This window comes from Schistocerca gregaria, chromosome 6 (genome assembly GCF_023897955.1).
Source record: "Schistocerca gregaria isolate iqSchGreg1 chromosome 6, iqSchGreg1.2, whole genome shotgun sequence".
Lineage (NCBI taxonomy): Eukaryota > Metazoa > Arthropoda > Insecta > Orthoptera > Acrididae > Schistocerca > Schistocerca gregaria.
Window position 1 is genome coordinate 201,137,815 of NC_064925.1, and position 16,448 is coordinate 201,154,262.

The window sequence follows — 16,448 nt, forward strand, 5'->3', positions numbered from 1 at the left end:
CACTGGTATCAGTTACTTCTGTAAAATATCTGGGAGTATGCGTGCGTAACGATTTGAAATGGAATGATCATATAAAATTAATTGTTGGTAAGGCGGGTACCAGGTTGAGATTCACTGGGAGAGTCCTTAGAAAATGTAGTCCATTAACAAACGAGGTGGCTTACAAAACACTCGTTCGACCTATACTTGAGTATTGCTCATCAGTGTAGGATCCGTACCACATCGAGTTGACGGAGGAGATAGAGAAGATCCAAAGAAGAGCGGCGCGTTTCGTCACAGGGTTATTTGGTAACCGTGATAGCGTTACGGAGATGTTTAGCAAACTCAAGTGGCAGACTCTGCAAGAGAGGCGCTCTGTATCGCGGTGTAGCTTGCTCGCCAGGTTTAGAGAGGGTGCGTTTCTGGATGAGGTATCTAATATATTGCTTCCCCTACTTATACCTCCCGAGGAGATCACGAATGTAAAATTAGAGAGATTCGAGCGCGCACGGACGCTTTCAGACAGTCGTTCTTCCCGTGAACCATACGAGACTGAAACAGAAAAGGGAGGTAATGACAGTGGCACTTAAAGTGCCCTCCGCCACGCACCGTTGGGTGGCTTGCGGAGTATGAATGTATTAGTAGTAGTAGTAGTAGTAGTAGTAGTAGTAATTTCCATGGGCGAGAAATGAGCAAAGTATTCTGCAATTAATTTACGGAACCTAATCAGTATATAGTATATATTTTGCATAACCCGTTGGGGGTCTATCTTTCTGAAGACCCAATCGTGTATGCACTTTCTATGACGTATTTTTTTGAAAACCATATCCCAGTTGGCGTTAAATTACATCATACTTGTCGTTGACTATTGTATTTAAGCCGTAATCCTCGTAGTTTCACATAGCTGTAAGGCAAATGTAGGAACCTGAAAACCCTCCTCCACTGTTCCCTGCTGGGATTCGGCCAGTCCCACTAGCAGTTCGCCTCGTATTTCGAGTGGGAAAGTCCCTGACTCTACGCGGGTCATTATTCGAACAGCCCGCTGTACCTAGAGAATAAAAATTATCAGAAAAAGGATGTGTTTGTTGAAAGGGCAAAAATTAAGAAAAAAGTAAAAGTCTATTAAATTATTAGATCTCGTTGCTGGCTGTAAACTAATGGCAAGACTTTGGCTAATATGCAATAAGCTCATTAACGAGAGTGAATACATTTAATGACGTGTGGCATTAACGACGAGGACGACCAACTCAGCATTGCATGGCTCCAGCCCTTCCATCCCACGTCCACAATACACCGTTCGCAGAGGATGACACGATGGTCGGTCTGTTTGAGTTGGTCGATTTGGGCCAGTGGGGTGAGCTCGACTTGCTTTGTTTCGGCGTTAATAACTTCACTCACAGAAACTGTTTGTAAATAACCACTCCACAAGCTTCATTAATGCGCAACCAAGTAATAAACAGCACTTTTAACACACAACATTCTGATAATCCTATAATAAAAATAAATGACCTAATTTCTGTTTCTTATTATGTAAATACCATTGACCCGTTCACGACTGGAGACATGGTGTACATTATGGAATCGCGTTGGGAATGGAGGTTTACTTTATTTTTTCTTGTACATAGTGATTTCCTGTGGCCAAAAGAGTATTGCGAAAGAGACTTCCGAAAAATATTTCTGCATGTCATGAGGATGACACAGAACTTTACTTGAGTAGTTCATTTCTGTTTTCTACGAGTTCCCTGGTTTATACCCACACATTGACTAGTTTTTCTACACTGCTGCCTAGAAGTGCTTACGTTTCCTAGTGACTATTGAAGACCATTTTTTGTGGCTAATACTTTATAACGGCAAGGTATGGTTTTCTGCCAGAGAAAACGTCCTGTCAGCTCAGAGAAGTTGAGAATCCTAAAAATTAAACTCCTTCCTCACAGGTCTCGGAAGGCTACATAGTACCGACCGACGAACGTGACATCCTAAGCGGATTGCTTCACTGGATGCGAATATGGAGTGGCATTTGGTCAGCACACAGCCCTCCCGCCCTTCCGCCCTTGTGGCTTCTCAGTAAAGTGGCTCCTCAATTGGCCTCATAAGGGCTGAGTGCACTTCGCTTACTAAGAGCATTCGGTAGATCGGAACGGTCACTCATCCAAGTGCTGGGCAAGCCCGACAGCGCTTAAATTCGGTGGTCTGACGGGAGCCGGTGTAACCACTGCGGCAAGGCCGTTGACTCTGTTGAGAATCTTGTCATTTTAAAATAACGTCTTTGTTAGAAAACGAAAATCGTTTACTACTTTCCATATTCTATGACTTTTCACCAAGTGTTTCTTTTAATTATCCAGCTATAGCATTAGCTTTTCTTAAATTCCCAAGTAGCATTGAATTCCTGCAGCCTGAATGTTACTTCGCAGAATGCAATTGTGTGTTCTCTCTATCACATCCTTTCTATGACCAGAGCTCTGATTTTCATAAGAGAGAAGAAATCGTGTTCCTGGAAAGTAATATCTCTCTGAGTAATTTTACATGATTATTTCTGAAACTTATGTTGCTTCTGTTTGTCGCTGTATATTTTTCGTGGGTCGTGGACGTTCGGAAACTGCGTCAGACTTGAAGGAGAAAGAGATACCTTGAATCTTCATCCTCTTTCACCCTCTAATATGGAAATGGAATCTTCCAGGAAAGTAAGGCGGTAACACTGAGTACTCTTGAATAAAATTTAGTACTCGGATTTACACAGGGTAGGCGGAGGACGGACGTTTCGTGGTATTCACGTCTGTCTTCCTGGTGTCTCGGCCTCGATACTGAACGGCACACGGTTTCAAGAGCCCCGATGTTAACTTCGATGCTGGACAGTGAAATGAAACAGACGTCACAGATAAGCAAGCTCACATAAATTCGTCGCTTCTCTCTTACGGAATGTGAAACTTGTGTACAATGAAGGTACCAACAGATGATGCAAGCGGACAGAAACAATTATCACAGTTTGTACTGCAGATTGCACTTCTTGTTGTAATGTCAAAGAAAATAAAAAGTAAATAAAGAATGGCAGTAAAGCCGAATAAAATAATAGGATTATTTTTGTTTAACCATTCGATTTATTTTGTTCCTTCAAGGTTTTAAATTTAGTTTTCCCAGATAGCTTTTTTTTGGACTTTATGCAGCAAACATCGCATTTATTTCGTAATTCTAATGTGTGAGCTTGGAGAATAGGAACAGATAAATGCTGATATCTTTTCAGTAGCTTTGATGTGCTAGGTGTCCGCCCCCAGGTAACTGAGTGTTTACCTTCTGTAACAAAAAACTGAGTGAACTGCTCAACGAACAATCTGAACGGGTGTCCTGGGACGTCCACCCCGAATATAAACAACGAACAATTTAGAACCAAAAAAAGTGGTCAGCGGGACAGAATGTCACTCCTAAGGGCCCGGGTTCGATTCCCGGCTGGGTCGGAGATTTTCTCCGCTCAGGGACTGGGTGTTGTGTCGTCCTAATCATCATCATTTCATCCCCATCGACGCGCAAATCGCCTAAGTGGCGTCAAACCGAAAGACTTGCACACGGCGATCGGTCTACCCGACGGGAAGCCCTAGTCACACGACATTTACATTTACATGAGCTGGGTGCTAAAAAAAAATTCTTAAGAATCTAAATGCGGTGGTCATTTTCGTTCTGAATACTATGGGTTATTCTATAAACAGAAGGTCAAGCTTTGTTATTCTCAAGTGATACTATTACAGCATTCCTCTTGAACAGAAATTAAAAGTTGCTTTATTTCTCAAATCATTTTTTTAAAAGCAACAAATATTTCAATGTAATTATCTACGCAACTGGTACAACAATTCTGTGGTTACGTTAAGCAAATGTAATACGTGTGCCTTTACCAGCCTTCGTTGCACAAGTAAAGTGATGAAAATTTTAAGAAATAAATTTAATGACATCATGAAGTACCCACAGGCAAGGAAAGTTCAGACAGATTATTAAATATTAGAAATGCGTATTAGACAAACATTTTACCCACTTACCCTGAGAATTTACCAAGTGTATGGAAATTTTATAGAACAGTAGGAAGTGTTTTCCTGTTTAATATTGTTTTCGCATAGTTCTTGTTGTGAGTGTTTGTTAGAGTACAAATTCTTATAACATAGACTTTACACATGAGCCTTTGTCGATTGTAGATTAAAATTCCCATTCCTGGCCATTATTTTTGTCGCTAGGCATCCGTCGGATTTAGCCGATTCCCGTCTTAAAAATTAGACACAAATGTTGGTGTCTGATAATAAAGAAAAGTTCTGTAAGTGAAATTTCTGTACTTATCCACCATACTTGTAAAACAATCACCTTAAATATCCTTGCCATGATGTTAACCGAATCCCTTACCGGAAGAATAAGGATATAGTGTTAAAATAGCTACGCTCCTCGGGAACCTACCGACTTTTCTGAATACTCTCTTGCCCGGATCTGGACTGACTTCCCTATAGAGAGTGGAATCTATGTTGTGTATTGCGGTCAATAGGCCTTTTTTTTTTTTTTTTTTTTTTTTTTTTTTTTTTTTTTTTTTTTTTTTTTGTCTTCACTCTTCTGACTGGTTTGATGCAGCCCAAGACGAATTCCTTTCCTGTGCTAACCTCTTCATCTCAGAGTAGCACTTGCAACCTACGTCCTCAATTATTTGATTGACGTATTCCCATCTCTGTCTTCCTCTACAGTTTTTGCCCTCTACAGCTCCCTCTAGTACCATGGAAGTCATTCCCTCATGTCTTAGCAGATATCCTATCATCCTGTCCCTTCTCCTTATCAGTGTTTTCCACATATTCCTTTCCTCTCCCATTCAGCACAGAACCTACTCATGCCTTATCAGTCTACCTAATTTTCAACATTCGTCCGTAGCACCACATCTCAAATGCTCTGATTCTCTCCCGCCCTTCCCACAGTCCATTTTTCACTACCATACAATTCTGTACTCCAGTCGTACATTCTCAGAAATTTCTTCCTCGAATTAAGGACGATATTTAATATTAGTAGACTTCTCTTGGCCAGGAATGCCCTTTTTGCCATTATTAGTCTGCTTTTGATGTCCTTGCTCCATCCGTCACTCGTTATTTTACTGCCTGGGTAGTTGAATTTGTTAACTTCATCTACCTCGTGACCATCGAGCCTGATATTAAGTTTCTCGCTATTCTCATTTCTACTACTTCTCATTACGTTCGTCTTTCTTCGATTTACTCTCAGTCCATACTCTGTACTCATTAGACTGGTTATTCCAATGAGCAGATCATGTAATTCTTCTTCACTCTCACTCAGGATAGCAATGTCTTCAGCGAATTGTATCATTGGTATCCTTTCATCTTGAATTTTAATTCCACTCCAAAACCTTTCTTTTATTTCCATCATTGCTGCCTCGATGTACAGATTGAACAGTAGGGGCGAAAGATACATCCTTGCCTTACCCGCTTTTTGATACGAGCACTTCGTTCTTAGTTGTCCACTCTTGTTACTCCCTCCTGATTGTTGCACATATTGTATGTGACTCGTCTCTCCCTACAGCTTACCCCTATTTTTTCTCAGAATTTCGAACATCTTGCTCCATTTTACATGGTCGAACGGTTTCTCCAGGTCGACAGATCCTATGAACGTGTCTTGATTTTTCAAGAGGCCTATCCCGTGTTAACTGAGCCAAGATCACTTGATACTAAATGTGGTGTTGAAGTGCGGAGTGGGATTTAGTAAAACACTATGGTGCCGATCACAGGAATTTTTCACTGACAACAAACATGCGACAACAGGGAAGGAGTATTAAGTAATTTTCCGTACAGGACATTATTTGAAAACTTCTGCAAGAAGTGTGCGTCATACAGATGACAAAAAAATGTGATGTGGTGGAAATTGTCATGAATATCTATTAGTCCATACTACACATTAAACAAGAATTATGGACCGTGTCAAAATCTATGATAGGTATCAATTGAGGACAAGTTTTTTGATGAATGACACAGATCTAATGTTTCACTACTGTAATCACAGAAATATGCTGATCAGCCAGAACATTATGACCACCTACCTAACAGCCTGTATGTCCACCGATGTCACGGATAACAGCGGCACGAGTCGTGGTATGGAAGCAATGAGGCCTTGGAAGGTCGCTCAAGGGAGTTGGTACCACATCTGCACACACTAGTCACCTAATTTCTATAAATTCCAGGGAGGGAGGCGATAGATGTATTCGATCGGGTTCAGATCTGGAGAGTTGGGGGACCAGCACGTCAATTGGAAATCGCCACATTTTCCTCGAACTGGCATGGTGCATTATTATGTTGAAAATGCCACTGTCGTCGGCTAACATGATGGGTATGAAGAAGTGTACGTGGTCTGCAACCAGTGTACGATACTCCTTGTTCGTCATCTACATCTACATCTACATGACTACTCTGCAATTCACATTTAAGTGCTTGGCAGAGGGTTCATCGAACCACAATCATACTATCTACCATTCCACTCTCGAACAGCGCGCGGGAAAAACGAACACCTAAACCTTTCTGTTCGAGCTCTGATTTCTCATTTTATTTTGATGATCATTCCTACCTATGTAGGTTGGGCTCAACAAAATATTTTCGCTTTCGGAAGAGAAAGTTGGCGACTGAAATTTCGTAAATAGATCTCGCCACGACGAAAAACGTCTTTGCTTTAATGACTTCCATCCCAACTCGCGTATCATATCTGCCACACTCTCTCCCCTATTACGTGACAATACAAAACGAGCTGCCCTTTTTTGCACCCTTTCGATGTCCTCCGTCAATCCCACCTGGTAAGGATCCCACACCGCGCTGTAATATTCTAACAGAGGACGAACGAGTGTAGTGTAGCTGTCTCTTTAGTGGACTTGTTGCATCTTCTAAGTGTCCTGCCAATGAAACGCAACCTTTGGCTCGCCTTCCCCACAATATTATCTATGTGGTCTTTCCAACTGAAGTTGTTCGCAATTTTAACACCCAGGTACTTAGTTGAATTCACAGCCTTGAGAATTGTACTATTTATCGAGTAATCGAATTCCAATGGATTTCTTTTGGAACTTATATGAATCACCTCACACTTTTCGTTATTTAGCGTCAACTGCCACCTGCCACACCATATAGCAAACTTTTCTAAATCGCTTTTCAACTGATACTGGTCTTCGAATGACCTTACTAGACGGTAAATTACAGCATCATCTGCGAACAACCTAAGAGAACTGTTCAGATTGTCACCCAGGTCATTTATATAGATCAGGAGCAGCAGAGGTCCCAGGACGCTTCCTTGCACGACCTCCACTGGATCCATAATAGAACCGTATACTTTTCACAGCTGCATCCGATAGCTCTTGAGAAGAAATTAAAGTGATATAGTGTTTGCTAATGTTGACGTTGGAGCCTACCGGAAAAAATCGAGAAATGTTGTAGAATTCGTTAAAACCTGTACAGCGGTACATCCAGATCGAGAATGTCCGACGTTTCAGGCAATTTAACGAATTATTGAGACGCTAGTGCAGACAGGCTGCTTGAACGTCAAAGAGAGGACAAGAAAAAAAAACTGCAACTGCAGAGAACACGAAGAAGCTGATATAGCTACGACGCTAATGAATTCACATAGTGGTACGAGACATATTGCCAACGAATGTGGAATTAGCAAGACGTGTGTCATTCGCATCCTGCATCGATAGAATTTCCATTAGTATCGTCTGCTACTACATCATAAATTCGACGATCGTACAGGATTTTGTCAATTTGCCCTTCGGCAACTGAAAGACGACCCTGCGTTATCCCAACGTATGCTCTTTACCGATGAGCAACGTTTATTGCATACGTTAATTGAGCCGTGCTGGCCCCGGCTTATGCGTTGGTTTAAACCTTGATTGTTACTCTGCGTTTGTTGTGGTTATGTCGCGGTTCTTCCTCTTTCTACGTGTGGCATCAGTGGTGTGTATCGATATTCTCGCCTTGTACTACCTTTGGTCTGGTGCTTATAGTTTCCAGCTAGCCGGCGTGCGGAGTCGGTCGGTTGGTGTGGATCAGCCTGGAAATCTCCACGTGGCTGAGTGGGCTGGGCCCGAAGGCGGTCTCTACGCAGTGTCGGAGTGTGTGGGAGCTCTTCCTATTGCTACGAGGTTCGTGGCTCACCGACCCAGGACATCAAAGTTGAGTGGTGATTTAATTACCGAAGCCAGTCTGTTCACATTGTGTCGTTGGCTTTCATGGATGGCTGTTGGGTGTATTCCCTTGAGCAACATCGAGTGTTCGAGTTGGCGAAAGTTTGCGTTCCCGTTACTTGCCCTGCCCGATGGCGTAAAATTCAGGCAGTGTCCTTTCCTCACAGTTTTGTCGCTGTCCAACACGTGTGTGTAGTTTTGACAGTTTATGCATACTTGGTTGTGGGCGGCTATGCCTTTTACATTTTGGCTTAGGAGTTCCTTGTGTACTGGTCGGGTGGAAAGCAACTCGTCTTGTCGCTGGGTCCGTTGACTGTTTCTTGGTTGGGTTGCCGGCGAATCGGATATACACTCCTGGAAATTGAAATAAGAACACCGTGAATTCATTGTCCCAGGAAGGGAAACTTTATTGACACATTCCTGGGGTCAGATACATCACATGATCACACTGACAGAACCACAGGCAACAGAGCATGCACAATGTCGGCACTAGTACAGTGTATATCCACCTTTCGCAGCAATGCAGGCTGCTATTCTCCCATGGAGACGATCGTAGAGATGCTGGATGTAGTCCTGTGGAACGGATTGCCATGCCATTTCCACCTGGCGCCTCAGTTGGACCAGTGTTCGTGCTGGACGTGCAGACCGCGTGAGACGACGCTTCATCCAGTCCCAAACATGCTCAATGGGGAACAGATCCGGAGATCTTGCTGGCCAGGGTAGTTGACTTACACCTTCTACAGCACGTTGGGTGGCACGGGATACATGCGGACGTGCATTCTCCTGTTGGAACAGCAAGTTTCCTTGCCGGTCTAGGAATGGTAGAACGATGGGTTCGATGACGGTTTGGATGTACCGTGCACTATTCAGTGTCCCCTCGACGATCACCAGAGGTGTACGGCCCGTGTAGGAGATCGCTCCCCACACCATGATGCCGGGTGTTGGCCCTGTGTGCCTCGGTCGTATGCAGTCCTGATTGTGGCGCTCACCTACACGGCGCCAAACACGCACCAAGGCAGAAGCGACTCTCATCGCTGAAGACGACACGTCTCCATTCGTCCCTCCATTCACGCCTGTCGCGACACCACTGGAGGCGGGCTGCACGATGTTGGGGCGTGAGCGGAAGACGGCCTAACGGTGTGCGGGACCGTAGCCCAGCTTCATGGAGACGGTTGCGAATGGTCCTCGCCGATACCTCAGGAGCAACAGTGTCCCTAATTTGCTGGGAAGTGGCGGTGCGGTCCCCTACGGCACTGCGTAGGATCCTACGGTCTTTGCGTGCATCCGTGCGTCGCTGCGGTCCGGTCCCAGGTCGACGGGCACGTGCACCTTCCGCCGACCATTGGCGACAACATCGATGTACTGTGGAGACCTCACGCCCCACGTGTTGAGCAATTCGGCGGTACGTCCACCCAGCCACCCGCATGCCCACTATACGCCCTCGCTCAAAGTCCGTCAACTGCACGTACGGTTCACGTCCACGCAGTCGCGGCATGCTACCAGTGTTAAAGACTACGATGGAGCTCCGTATGCCACGGCAAACTGGCTGACACTGACGGCGGCGGTGCACAAATGCTGCGCAGCTAGCGCCATTCGACGGCCAACACCGCGGTTCCTGGTGTGTCCGCTGTGCCGTGCCTGTGATCATTGCTTGTACAGCCCTCTCGCAGTGTCCGGAGCAAGTATGGTGGGTCTGACACACCGGTGTCAATGTGTTCTTTTTTCCATTTCCAGGAGTGTAGTTGGGCCGATTACTTGTCTCCCCTAATCGAACGTTAATATTTCAAGTGCAGACCGACCCCCGGAAACTTCTAGCGCCACTGGCTGTACTTCCTTTTCTTATTGGAGTTTGATCGTGTATTTTAATGGCTCATAGCCGATGGTTTGCATTTGTATGCTTTTAGATTAGTTTTAAATATTGGGCCTTCAGCTGTTTTAGAATTGAAAGTTCCTTACTTCTCAAGACTTGCATTGTTTGGGCCTTCAGACTCATTTAAAATATATTTTTCTTGATAAAGCTTTGGGGCTTCTGGCTTTTGAAATTTTATTGTAGTTCTGTTTTTCAATCAAGGGCCTTCATCTGTCTTAAAATAAAAATTCCTTGCTTGTTAAATCTTAGATTCTTTGGGCCTCCAGCCTTATTTTAAAAAAATTATTTAAGGATAAGACTTGTGCTTTCTGCCTTGCAAAAATTTATTGCAGTTGTGTTTTGAGTTATGGGCCTTCAGCCGTTTTAAAGGTAGAATTCCCGAGTGTTAAGTCTTAGATTGTCTGTGCTTTCAGCCTCCCGTTTTAAAAATTAAGGATAAAGATTTGGGCCTTCTGCCTTTGAAAATTTATTGTAGTTGTGTTTTTAAATCATGGCCCTTCAGTCGTTTTAAAATTGAAATTCCCTACTTGTCAAGTCTGATTGTTTGGGCCTTTTGCCATAGTTGAAATATTATTTAAGGATGAAACCTTGCGCTTTCTGCCTTTTGAAAATTTATTGTAGTTGTGTTTTAAATCATGGGCCTTCAGCTGTATTAAAAGTTAAAGCCATAAGATTGTGTGACATATTCAGTCGATAGTTAAGCTCCGAAATTTGCGCTGTAATGTTTGGGCAACTAGATAAAGTTATATGTGTTCGAGTGTAAGTGACTGCCGCTCAATTTTGGTCTCTTTCCACTAATCCAACTACATGTTCTATCCTGCGTTTTAACCAAGCATCTCATTAATGTAAATTTGCATAACGTTTAGTACTGTTCAACTATAAAATCTACACTGGCTTCGTCGAGTGCAATATCAACGGCCGTGGAGCGTAGACGTATGGTGCGGCATCATGGGGAATTACGTTATGGGACCTTATTTCATCTCAGGCGTTCTAAATTGACATTCATCTGTACACATTCTGACGAACATCCTGCCGGTTCTTTCAGAAGACGTACCACTGGATATTCGACAGTGTATGTAGCTGCAACACGACGGTTATCCAGCTCACTCGTTCCCTGTTGTGAAGCAAACACTGTACGTTCCTCGACCTTGGGTAGGACGAAATGCTGTTTTCAAATGGCCTGCGAGGTCCCCCTGTTTGACTTCTGTCGATTTATTTCTTTCGGGAGCATTCAGAGATGCAGTCTATGACGAAGCCCCAACTATACCAAAAGACACGTAACGTCAAAACGCCAGAACATGCTCTACAATATCATTCATTGCAATTACATCTGTTCATCATGGCCAACAGGTTGGAGACATTCTTAAATAAAGCATCAAGTTATATTTTTTTGAAGACAAAATTTATGTTATGTTATTTGAGTCGTTACCAAATCATTGTTAGTAAACTGTTTATTTCATTTACGTGTGTACGATATTGCATTGCAGTATCAAATAAGTCGACAGCGGGTATTGCAAGCAGCTGGTAACACTCATTGCACGCTTACGTTCAGCATGAAATTGCGTTTCATAAAGAATATTTATTTTGTGTTTTACCTGTGGTCACCAAAGTATTTTTAACAAAATGTTTAGTTCAACGATTTTATCCCATGTGATATAATTTAGAGCAGTGTAGGTGGAGACAATCGTCAGACAGCATGTATTATACCTCTGACAAGCACATAGCCACGCATAGAAAAGATAAGTCAAATTTCTCTTCTAGCATTTAGATTCTTAATGCAGTAGTTGCTTTTTGCACCTCTTTATTTTTGAAGAATGGACAGTTGATATCTGTCTCAGCTCACGTAAATCTGGGAGGATACACAAATGAGAAATACTTTTCCTAAGCCATTTGTGATGCGCTAGGTCCTAACCTATGTGAAATTTCCATGTACAACATTCGTAGTTGAACCCGCATCTATATCGTAAGTTGGTTAGAGGGAAAATAAAACTTTATTCTCGTAGCACAGGGCTATCTTACGGTGTACAGCTACGCAGTCTGGTCCGAGACGCCTGTTTGGCGGTGTTTGCACCGCAAATGATGTTTCCAGCCACCGTGCTCTCACATTCAAGGGCATTTCTCGAACTTTTTACCACAGGTTTCAACGTCAACGTTAACAAACGCTACATCACTGTAAGTGTCTTTTCAGGTGTTATCGAACGTTATTATGAAAAGCGTACGGTTCCATTTTAAAAAGCGCACTTACTTCAGCATCTCAGTTGATACATCAACAAACAAAAACATACGTGCCCCTAGATTCTCTAACATTTGGCGAAAACCGCGTTTCCCGCACACACACACACACACACACACACACACACACACACACACACACACACACACACACACATAATGGTGTTCCAAAACAATATCGACAAACTTCAACGGGTCGTGTAGGGTGCATTAACAAACTGAGGATAGGAACCCGTGTCCGAAAACGTCATCCATCGACGCTACCGAGCGTCGAAATTCTACTCACAGGCGCCTGCAGCTACGCCACCACTTCGACAGCAAACATGGCCTTGTTCGCTGACGGACCGCAGGCGGAACTTCTCGCAATAGAACTGATAGCATTCTGGACGTTAGATGGCGCCGAACGCGTCCTCGCCTGTCACAGTAATACTATAGAAATTGCTAACAGCAGTGGCGGCAGAGGGGAAAAACAAAGAAACGCGTTAGAAACACAGTGTTCATCCGTAGTTTATCTCGTGCTGTTGTGTTGCAACACGGAGAACTTCAGCTGGTCCGAGCAGCACGGTATGCATTTCGTTTATAGTGAGGCGAGATGAAGTGGACATCCAGCTTTTTACACATATATGAATGTAAAGCCAAATAGGTATCAGCCACATCATTCTGCGGCTATTCATTAGCGTCAGGGAGGAAAAGATGCTTTCAAAGGACGTCAAAAGCGCGCAGGTCGCATGTAAAGGGCACGCCCTACGATTTGAAGAGGATATATTAGAGAGAAACTATGCGGAACCACGTACAAGCACTTGTGCTGTGCCAGACACATTGCAAACCAATCACAAAGCAGTTCGGCATGTGGTTCATGAGAAGGGAAGCCATCCATTCCATTTTCAGAAGGCACAGACGCTGACGTCCTATGACTTTGCTCTGTGTGTGTAGTTCGGGTAGTGATTTTTGCAGCATTGCGCCACTATGCCTTATTATTCTGCGTATGATTTGTTTATGGACTAGGCGTCCTTCAACCGTGAGTATATGTCCAGCGCTCACAATTGTCATATTTGGGCAGAAGAGCACCCCCATGCCACCGACGAACGAGTTCATCAAGGAAAGTCTACCACAAATTTATGGACTGACATGGCACCCAATTGGCTTCTCATACTTCCTCCTCGATTCTCAGACGATAGCTATGCAACGTTCGATCGAGAAGTGCTGTTGGAACTACTAGAGGAGGTGCCACCTGCAGTCCAGCGACGTATGCGGTTCCAGCACAATGTTCACCCACACACTTCACTCTAGCTGCCAGAACCTAGACTGGAAACACGTTTGCAGATCGCTGGATTGCTCGAGGGGTCGCGTAACTTAGCGGCCTCCGTCACCTGATTTCAATCTGCTTAACGTATTCTCGTAGCGTCATCTGATGATGCGGTGTTTAAGGCCCAATGGAGTCATCGAAAGACTTAGTTGCAAATTACGCGACGACACTGCTGTTCTCGGACTTCTTGTCGCGTCAATTCAGGGTAAAACCTCGCGCTTTCGACGATTTCATCCACCGTTTACGTCACGTGCAAGTGGCTGTCAAAATTGCTGCTTTGGTGGCGTCTGATTGGTCGATATTTACGACGTGCTGTCACAGATGGCTACACTGGTCCCGCCGTAGCATAAGTATTACAACGAATGTCTCTGGCTCTTTTCTGCATCGGAAGCTCGCTTCCGTGAGCTGCTAAGATTATAACCGAAGTCGTGATTGAAGATTTTCTCACACATTCTTATTTATATAGTCTCCCAGTAATATATGGGAGCTTGGGACAAAACTTTTGCTTCATTAGACAGTAAGACTGTTTGTGAGGCTGTGCAACTGCACATTTCTCCAGTTCTCGATTTTTAATATGCCGCTGATGTTCTGCACAGCGGCCGGAAACGGTGTTGAAGGGCTGACCGGTGTAACTGCTTCCTCACTCACATGGGATATTGTACATACCAGGAATCTTCTTAGGAGGTCGGAGAATAGATCTGACACCTCGTCTTCCCGAAACTCTACCTACTTTGACGGATGTAGCGTGGTGGAAGGGAAGGAATGCAATCGGTGACTCATCACGTGAATGTTCAACATTTTCACGTTCCTTTTCCTTGGAGAAGGCTCACTTCACATTAGGTGACCCACAGCCGTTCTTTCGGAACACATACCTCAGATTATTAATTTCGGGATCCAAGTGGTCATCGTCAGAAACGGTTTTTACTCCGTGTACCAGTGTATTTAAAGCTTTACTCTTCTATACTGGATGGTAATTTCGACAGAGTGATGGCAAAGACACTCATGCGGAAATTGGTCGTGCAGAAAATGGCTTTACAGTCTTTGAAGCATATATTCTATCACCATAACTGTAATGTATTAGAAGATGCAGTAGAATTCCGCACTTACAATGTCTGTCTTACCACGAAAGTTTGATGTAATGAAAGAAAACTTTCATACACACTTGTGACATGCTTCAAGTATATCACACAGTAATCAAAATGTATATTTAGAAGGAAAATATATTTGTTCTGATTCAGATACAGAAAGAAACACATGAAAAAGCATGAAATCTGCTATTAAGTACGTTTTTCACCTTCATATTTACCTCAGTATGTTCATTGATTCAGTAACGCTTGTCTCGAGTGATGATTCTCATAATGACAAACAATACACAAATCACTAATGGTCTCTTGAAGCCTTTTATGACCCTTTCTTGTGAAGTAACTCAGTATTTCCAAAGCAGATGCTTCTGCTCACTCTTACAATGTACTGAACGGAGGTTACGAGATGTCTCATGATTTAGTCACTGAATTTCGTTCTGGCCGTTTATAGGACAAATAAAGAAAACGAGAAAAAGACTTACAAACCTACTTCTCTATAAATCAGCGTATAGAAAACCGAAAGTGCTACCGCTTTTTATTTATTCTTTTGTGCCAAATTAATTGAAATGATACGCACTTCGTAGCAACTCTCTTAACTAATGTGTGTCAACCAAAATGTGCCTCTCCTCTACGGTAAAGTGTGAAGTAAAAATTTTCTGCCAAAGCTTTGCATATCGAACTCTTTATAGGAATATGGTGCTCTTCGATTATACATCGTATATACTCATCTACACTCGCATTTTCGGCCGCAGTTGCAAAATATTCCATAATCCAAACACAATTTGTTTCTGGAAAGAAATGCCAGTTTGGCTGAAGTACTTCTTTAAGTGTTATGGCAGTCTCTGTAATCTTAGCAATCATTGCGAGTTTTTTTCTACTCCAGATACATATATGCAACTGGTCTCCGCAAATTTCCGAGGTGTCTACAGTGTGCAATCCCTCAATTTAATTTTGTGCGGTTTTTCACCTGTGGGGACTTTTTTGTGTACTATGTTGTATGTGGTTGTTGTGGTCTTCAGTCCAAACACTGGTTTGCTGCAGCTCTCCATGTTACTCTATCCTGTGCAAGCCTCTTCATCTCCGAATAACTACTGCAACCTACATCCTCCTGAACCTGCTTCGTTATTCATCTCTTGGTCTGCCTCTACAATTTTTACCCTCCACGCTGACCTCTGGTACTAATTTGATGAACCCTTGACTCCTCAGAACGGTCCTACCCCTTCTTGTAGTCAAGCTCCGCTACAAACTCCTCTTCTCCCCTGTTCTATTCAGTACCTCTTCATTAGTTAAGTGATCTACTCATCTAATCTTTAGTATTCTTCTGTAGCACCACATTTCAAACGCTTCTATTCTCTTCTTGTCTGATCTGTTTATTGTCCATGTTTCACATCCGTGCATGACTACACTCCATACAAATACTTTCAGAAAAGACTTCCTGATACCTAAATCTATACTAGATGTTGACGAATTTCTCTTCTTCAGAAATGCTTTCCTTGCAATAATCACTTTATCAGGTTTACATTTTATATCCTCTTTACTTCGACCATCCTCAGTTATTTTACTGCCCAAATAGCAAAACTACTACTTTAAGTGTCTCATTTCCTAATTTTATTCCCTCAGCATCACCTGACTTAATTGAACTACATTCCATATCCTCGTTTTGCTTTTGTTGATGTTCCTTTATATTGATGGGAATTTTGTGTAACACTAGATTAAAGTACAAGCTTCCAAGTAAAAATAAAATTGCTAAGAGGAGTCCACTTGTTTTATGTAAAAACGCTGCTCTAATTACATATGAGT